The sequence below is a fragment of the Sardina pilchardus genome, chromosome 14 (genome assembly GCF_963854185.1).
Source record: "Sardina pilchardus chromosome 14, fSarPil1.1, whole genome shotgun sequence".
NCBI lineage: Eukaryota > Metazoa > Chordata > Actinopteri > Clupeiformes > Clupeidae > Sardina > Sardina pilchardus.
The window spans coordinates 11,280,645-11,290,063 of NC_085007.1; positions in this window are offsets into that span (position 1 = coordinate 11,280,645).

Here is a 9,419-nt window from a genome sequence, read left to right on the forward strand (position 1 = left end):
TCTCTCCCCCTCTCTCCTCTCTCACTGGCTTGGGAGCTGTTTTTTCACCCTTCCCTCCTGTCTTCTTCGCTCTTCTTATGTCTCCACCTCTCTTGGAGCTATAAAGGGCTGTTTCCATGGCGATGCAAAAGGCTGTCCGAGGATTGGCTGCGACCGCTGTGACGCGTTCGCCTCGGTGACAGCCAGCTCTCTGACTAATCAGGGGCTCATTCACGCAGACAGGCCCCTCCCCCTGCGTTTACATTTCCTCTCCGCTCGTCTTGTGGGCAGGCAGCTCCTGTAGGCAGTCACGAGGACTGACCGAGGGCTGCACAGCACAGTCACTTCACTGCTGGGACTGACCTTACTGCTCAGCATGCACACACACACACACACACACACACACAGGCATGCACACACATACACACATACATACACACACACACACACGCACACACATACACAGGCACGCATACAAACACACACACACGCAAACACACACACACACACACACACACACACAAAACACACTGCAAACAAACAGTATACCAAGAGGGAATTCTCTACTCATGATAAAACACATAATGAAAGAATACGACTGAACTATATCAGAAATAATAATTAATCATTTAACTCACACAATACAGTCCATTATTACAAAACTGCATTAAACTAGTGGAATTTTGATTTCACAACGACAGTTTTTAGTCTAACGTTAAGTTGTTGGTGCTATTTACGATAGCCACGGTTGACATGAATGGACATGATCTGAGGGAACCCTCACTGGTACAGCAGGATGAAGATAAAATCATGTGGCACATGACCTCAGGAAATGGCGCAAATACACTTGGCCTCATTATGTCTGTGTGATCATACATTCCTCCGCCACACAACACATGTCAACAACAACAACAACATGCCTCAAATGTTAAATTGATGCATGCAGCGACACAGCTTGAAGATGGAAAGTAAACTAAAATCAGAATGGGCTGTGATGGCTAAAAAGAGGGGTGATTACAAGGCCTCCGAAAGACCTTTAAATAAAAGATGACGAGGTAAGGTTTCCTTTTTGAGAGGCATATATGGGCAGGATATCAAACATTCCATCTTTCCTTGTCAGGCCTTTTACTTCTATGATGAAAAAGTTGATCAAAAATGATACCCTTAATGTAAAAGTAATCAATCATATTCCATCCCGTTCTACTTCCTGTCTACTTTTAGTATCTAAACCATTTTGTAGCACACAGCCACCACTCTAATTGTGTACATAATTTGATAGAATTTATTGCTGGAAGTATAACCTATCTGAGATGGCTTTCATGTTAATGATTTGCACAACTGCAATATGGTCATTGACACCAGCTGACTATTGAACAAACATGGTTGGGTCAACCTAGGCTATAACATGACACTGTCCAATGCTGCAATACAGTGCATGAGCCTGGCTTCGGTATCTAACGTCACTCACACCTGGAAGAAACTTGAACTTAAGTTGAGAGCAGTCGATTGGTTTGACATTCAAAACTCTGGAAACAGATTATGTGGAAATGTCTCACTCTTCAATGCGGTATTGATGTCATCTATAGATGTCAACGCTGAAGTATTCAAATGTCAGCAAGATAGAAGTAAGAATCTCAGAGAAAAAAACACTGAACTGCTTTCTAGAAAAGGGAACAGAATATCACACACGAGGCATCTTTCGACTTAAAAAAAGATTTCCTTCGGGAAATCATGTGACTCAAATAGTGCTGCTATTTGTTTTGTTTCGCATTTCCATAATTGGTGCTGCTGGAACTATTGTAAATGGATCTTCTCATAGCCTGATGAATCTCTTTGATTGTGATGTGATTTTGATCTCCATAACATATCATCCAAATTCATAACTTTAAATAACTTCACATTTAAATTGATCAAGAGGTAGCACCAACATTACACTGTAGGATTACTCCAAATATGAGTGAATTTTGTTACAACATCGCTTACACCCAGTTGATTAGATGCATGGCTTGAAGCTATTATGTGAAGGCATCAGCTCTATCATTGACTATGTGGAAGAAATTGGGCTTAAAGATCAATAAATACTTAGGGTCTGAGATAAGGTTTTGTCTTTCTCATTAGTAGTTTATTAATCTCCGCAGAGAGGTCTCAGATGAATCAGGCAATCAGGATAAAGAAACAAAGTCTGTGCACCCAAAGAGACAATCAGTTGTTTCTCAAATGCACACACATTTATACCTCATTGTATTAATGATTGTGTCATTACACCTCCCTGCATACACATTATGCCTTTGTCAATACAATGAGTTAATTAAAAACCAAGTACATTAAAACTGGGTTAAGAACATTTTTATCATCATACCACACATGATTTGCCATCCGCATACCAGTTACCGGAGCAGAAATACTAAATGAAAAGAACTTTAAGAACTAGGTTAGTCTCCAACGGAAGAATGAATTCAAAGGGCAAATATAAGTATCAATTCTAAGGAACAAAACAAACTAGGTTAAGCTTCAACAGAAGAGTCCATTCAAAAGTGTAGGATCTTACAGAGCAAAACTATACCAAAGCAAAAACAGCACACGGTTAAGCCCATCTTTGTAATTTTCCACTCACAACTACAACCCATCTTGGCTGATTATTCATGTTAATTCCACAGTCACCATATAAGCTCAACCTCAATATATTCATTTTGTGAGTGAGACATTGTTTCTTTAACTGAATGGTATTCATACACACCAAAACTCTCATGCCCAATCAAGGCATCTCTATGTCATGTTAACACCTCCTGCTCACTTTCACATATTCTTATCCAGTAATGTTGCCTGGTCTCCATACACAACATATTACATTTCTTAGTTACTTAAATTGCTGGGTTATTTTCCTTTTTTTTAGCTTTTACTGTGACGCACATACAGTGTGTCAGAGATCAAGGATAAGCTAGAATATTCATTGTTACTCTGAATGAATCGACCTCTCATTCTTCAACACTGGCACTTAGTGAATTTTTAATTCCCTTGTGCAAAACTCCAGAAAAAAAAGAGAGAACATGGTGGTACCGTACGCTAAACTCTAGCGGGGTGTGAAAAGGTTTCTGTGCCTTGCTTTAGTGGGAAGGAAATATTCCCCAATGGCAGACTTCAGAGTGAGTGAACCCACCTTTGTATAGCGCACTCCTAAGGCTATAAGCACACCACCGATGCACTAGACTAGAATCTGGCGTGAGGATGTTCCAGTTCCTTTACCTCGGTTGAACTGCTGTTCTATTCTATGAGTACAGGTAGTACCTTATTTCTACATTAGCAATGTCCTAGTGGCACTGTGCCTTTATTGTCCCCTTTATTGCGCCCTGATTGTTACAAGTCACCTTGGATAAACACATCTGCTAAATGACCAAATGTAAATGTGAAAGCTGGTCCTTCAGTGATGGTAGCCAGCCAGCTGGTACGATAGCTGCGTGCCTGTGGAGCTAGACTGCTCTAGAGTCAGTGAACACATGCACACCAGGGCTGGACTGGTCATGGTGCATATGCCGCCCGCCATACTGTATGTACTCTGGATGTGCCTTTTCTAGATTCTACTGGGGATGAACACACCCCTCTCTCCTGGACTAATCACAAACACACAGGGTGCCACATTGTACTCCAGAAGGCATCATTGTACCTGTTCTAGACTCCAGTGGAAGTTAAGTGAACACTCCCCTGTGCAGGACTAGTCATAAACAGGCTGCCATATTGTACTCTAGAAGGTGTGGATATGCCTCTTCCAGACTCCAGTGGGAGTGAAGTGAAAACATCCCTTTGCTAGACCAGTCATAAATACAGGCCACCATATTGTAATCTAGAAGGTGTGGATGTGCCTGTTCTAGACTCCAGTGGGAGTGAAGTGAACACACCCCTTTGCTAGACTAGTCATAAATACAGGCCGCCATATTGTATTCTAGAAGGCATGGACGTGCCTGTTCTAGACAAGACTACCGTGGGAGTGAAGTGAGCACACACCCCTGTGCTGGACTTCAGCAAGAGTGACTCTCGGCCTGCCCACCATTAATCAAAGACACTCAGAGAGGGAGGTGGGCGACGGGGACATGGGCGGGGGAGGGGCTGGAGAGCAAACCAGCACACTGCCCAATCCCATTAGTGTCTGGATGCACTCCAAGCGTGAAGACTGGAAAATATACAGTTGCCTGTGGCAGCAAGTAATGACCCAACCCGCTGCCTGGAGCTGCCGGTGACACAGGCCTTTCTCTGCCACCCCTGGGGCCATTTGTTACCAAGATTAAGCATCTATTAAGACCAACTGCCCATTTCCTGATTGCATTCATTAATAATGGCTCTCTCTCTCTTTCTCTCTCTCTCTCTCTCTCTCTCTCTCTCTCTCTGTCCTCGGCGGGCTAAGAGCAGCGCCCACGCACTGGCACTCACAAAACAAACGCCATGACAGCCGAGTCTCTCCGCACTGTGGGGCCACCGACGCTGTGCTGACTCTTAACTACATCACACGGGGCCCCGGCAGGACTGGCCGCCCGGGCGTCACAGTGAAAAAGTAGCATCCAGGTTTGTTCATAATTGATGAAGCTTTGACAAAGGGCAGGTGATTCGAGACAGCGCTGACAGTCCTAATGGAATGCTTACTTTTCCTCTTGATGTAAACGCTTGCTTGGCTTTGAACCGCTCAGGCAAAGGCTGGCACGGGAACACAGAAAACTCTGGTTACACTCCTTGACAGATACCAAATACTACAACACACAAATGTGGGATGGTGAAAGGTTTTGAAAGCCTATTCACATGGTCGGAGAAGTGGATAGGGTCTGAGAGAGCTGTCTGCGCAGGAACTCCCTGATCCAGCCCAGGCTAATAAGCTGACAAGATTGCAGCGAGATGAATGGATGGGCAAGACCAAGCAGAGCAGGATGGAAAATGAAAATCATGCATTTCCATTGGCAGTAGACTATTCTGTTGGCCCCCCTGGACATACTGCAGCAGTGAATTACCAATGCGCCATCTTCAACCTAACAGCACACTTAAGAGCTGGCTCATGGCTGCACTAGAAATGTGGACGCAGTTGACAACACAAGGCTCATGCTTGTTTTGAAGTGTCTTGTCATAGTTTACACAAGCAAAGTGGACGATGAACCCCCACTGGAAAACACATGACATGGCACTTGCGCTTGAGTAGTGTCACAAAATGTTGGACAACACACTTTGCTATGCAAATGCCAAATCCCTCTTGCGTAGCTGGGTGCGTTAGCATAGTTTGCGTAAACTACGAATCAGACTTAACTCAGCACTAGTCCATCTGTGCACACTCACTTGAACAGCAAGTGTACAGTACACCCACAGCTGTAAAGTAGTATCTGGGTCAATCCAGGTCAAAACAGATACTGTAAGGTTGCTGCTGCACCATCTCAGATGTTGTTCAAATCTTGTTGATATCATGAGTGGGTCCCAAAACCAAAGCCTGTAAAATATTTCCCTTCAGTTCCCTTCAGCCTAAAAAACACATTATTCTTGGAAGCAATGCTTGGCCGTTAATATCATAAAATGCATTATTTATAACCACCCTAAACTTTGTACTGTAGGATGGAAGACAAACATGTACTGTATGACTGAAGCCTTACGTTTATATGCACATTGAATTTCAACGAGGATTGATTTTTTTTTCTTTAAAAATAAATTGTATTAATGCTGTGCCATGGCATGTGGGGTAGCTAGTGGAAGTTGCTCAATGTGTGGGGTTTAAGTGTACAAAGTATCAATATGGTACCACAGATAGTTTATCAAGTTTCTTAGAAACAAGCATGAAGAAGCAAAGGTATACAAATGTAACTGGATGTATTTATCCAATAAAACATGGTCCAATTGAGACTTATTGGTACTCTATATAGTTATACTGAGCTATTCCCAGATTTCCATGTGGCCAGAAAATGCACCCATACCTCATTTTGTTCTTCATGTTCACGACGTGCGGGCCTTATAAAATCAATGGCCATTCAGTACAAACTTTTAATGGTCCAGTCATACTGATAACATGTTTGTCTTCCATCCTGCAAAGTCAATAGGAGTGTTAAAATAAGCAAAGAAAATATGAAAACCTTAATTGAACAAAAATATTTGAAAGGTCGTTTTCCGTTGTCAAATCTGAGACGGTGCAGCAACCATTTTCCTGGATTGGATTCTGTCTGATTTGACATGGCAATGACCCATCTGCTTTTTCACCTGCTCGCACAACAGCAGCAGCAGCAGCTCACAGGCTGCTTCCGAACCCCTGCATCACCTGTGCATCAGCTCCGGTCCACATGTTACCCACAGTTACGGCAACGCTCTCTCACACAGACACTCACAATGCGTCTGTTCCACTCACCCTACCTGCTTCACCTGACAACAACACAATACATTTACAAAGCAAATGTTCAAGACACCGAAAGCACTTTCACAGTCTAGGGGGAACCTCACTAACCACCACCAATGTGTAACACCCACCTGGGTGATGCATAGAAACCATTAAGCACCCAGAACCCTCACCACCAATCAGCTGACACTGACAGACATTCCCGTTTATTAGCCTGGGCTAGATCAGGGTGGCCTTGCTCAAGACAGCTTGGTCCCTCATCTCCTCTCCAATTCTCTGCTCATCTGAATAGGCTTTCTAAACCACTCACCTAACTCTGCCGTAGCAGCAGCAGGAGCTATGAGCTGTTTTGGATGTGATTGGCAGGAGCACAACGTGTGTGTACCTGTGTCTCTGTGTGTGTGTGTGTGTGTGTGTGTGTGTGGTGTGACTGGCCACGGCGGGCACCTCCCTTCCTCCAGGCCAAGCAGGGCTGCGGCTATTAGCAGTCTCCCTCTGCGCAAGGGGCCGGGGCAGAGGGAGAGAAAGGAGACGAGAGAGATCAATACTGTGACTCATTCTTTCTGCGAGGCCTGCTTCATAACAGGATTCGTTCGGGATAAACCTAATCATTTTGGAATGATCATTAGATACAGTGCAGCTTTTTCTTCATTCCGGCCATACACACCCTGCAGCTCCCTCGCCCTAAATTTCATTTCAGAGGCTCTCAAGAAGCATTCTGCCTGTAGTTTAGGAGCCTCGAAGAAGTCAATAATGTACACAGGGTTTAAATTTAGCACATCATCTGAAACAGAGATATATACATTCATCTTAGAGATACGCTCTAAAAACAGGACGACAACGACAACAACAACAACAACAACAACAACAACAACAACAACAAGCAGTTGTCTCATTCAATCAGTGTCTATTCTGGATGTGATTTTCATATCAGTCATTTATCTATGGTGTAGTAGGCTACTTGAATTTAGACCAGTTTTCTCTGTAGAGGAAAAAGTACCCAATTAAAATGTAAATACTATCTCTGTTTCTGTTTATAACTTTAAACGCAAACACACATGTGAAAAGGATACATGTTCAAACAGTAAAAACTAAGCCTAATGGACAGAAAAAAGTGGTAATTGCATTTTGCCTTTTCAGTCGAGCAAAGCAAGCCTAATGCCTTCTGCTTTGAGCCAAACTCCTGGGAACACATATCCAGAAAGCATGTTTTTCTCCTAACCACAGTGTCTATAAAATGAATGCCCATGAACAGCCAACAGAGACCCTCCAAGTGAAGGACAGAAATGAAGATCCAGGATAGATCATGGCAGAGTTTTGCTGTCTCCCAGGGCCAAGCCAATAAGATGACTGATATCTGGCTCAATACCTACTACATCCAAGACAGTCTTTGGAAAAAAGCATCTCAATACCATAAAGTAGCCTAAAGGGCCCCATCACACTCAACATCTCAACCCTACGTATTAGTTATTTGAACAGGGCATAGTTTGTTGGCTATTGTCATTTTGATTTGGAGAAGACAAATAATTTGAAGACTGTGCATTTTTATCTGCAGGTTGAGCATGGTTGAATCTGGCTGGCTAGTTGAGATTCTCAGGTCCCATCCTTTCAATGGGACCTCTGAGAATCTGAGTGTCAGCTTAGCTAGGCTCCGACTTGAAGCCTAGACTGGTCATTCATCAATAAGACAGACAATCCTAGTGTAATGTAAGATCACTACACTGATACCGGATATTAACGGTAATGGTAACTCAACACAACTAGGTCAAAAGAGCACTATTGCCATAGCCTGTGACACAGTTTTTAACGTCAGTGTCTGTAAAACACCAAATGGTGCAAAACTGTAAGTTAGCCAGGGAAAGGGACATTGCATTAATTCAGGTGGATTTCATTTCTAGACATGAAACGCATGTGGCAAGGGAATGCACCATGTAAATTCACAAGGTTGTGAATGTGATTACTTAATTTGACATTGAGTAGAATATGCTGTCTATAAATTATTGTTGGTAAACATACTATCCCTTAACCTGCAGCTAGCCGCCGTTGAAGCAAGCCATGGGTTTGACAATTGCAATAATAACGTTACCTTGATAACGTTATCAAAAAATAGCTAGAGGATGAAAACATGACAGCCCATTCCCGCTGGTTAACAACGCAGTTTCGTGCTGGCACTGTAGCTTTCCGACACTAAATTACAGAGTTTTAGACACTGTAGCATCAACTGTAACGCAAACCGTATCCATTTAACACCGTTGACACACGGTTGTCTCCCTTCAGATAGCTCTGCTTGCTAACATCCGTCTCCTAGCAACATCACTTTGGCTAGCCACCGTACTCATTTAATGACAAGACAACAGCTAACATTAGGTTTTAGGCATGCAATGCCAATATTCCCGTGCACTGGTTGCAAAAAATAACTTACCTGTGTTATGCCTGGCTAACAATAAGCCGGGGGAAATATTTCCTCTGACAGCACAGGGATGGAAAGGGGCATTTTCAAGAACACACCAGCTTGTGGAGACAGATACTGTAGGTGTAACGTTACTGTTAACGTTATTTATGCTACCGCTTCTGGTGGTGGCTTCATGGGTAGCTATGATAGCTAGCCAGCAGACGAATTTGCGTTACAATAATCTAGTAGCTACACGGTCATGATAAATTAAATGAACTTATGCAGGGAAAAAAACTGAGACGGGATACCAGGTGTCGTTTCAGTCGGTCGCTTTAAAGTCTGATCTAACCTTCACCCAAGATCGTTTTCTTTGTAGTGGGATTAAGTTGGCGGACTAAAAATATTGTCAGTGACATGGGTGTCATTGACTGGGCAGTGGTATTTGTCGGCTATCTTGCTGTATTATTACCACGTTATGTTATCTGGACTGCATCGTTGTCCTCTCTTTTTTTGTTGGCTTGGCAAAGTGATTGCACATTATTATTTTGCATGCTTCTTTTTGCTAAGCCAACATGCCCATGTCTAATGATATGTCCCGTCAACGTAATTTGTCCTGAAGAGTTAACTTGGAAGTAAACGTAACGTTAAATGAAAATGTTCAGACATGAAACGAAAGGAAGGCGGTCCCCAATAGCATCC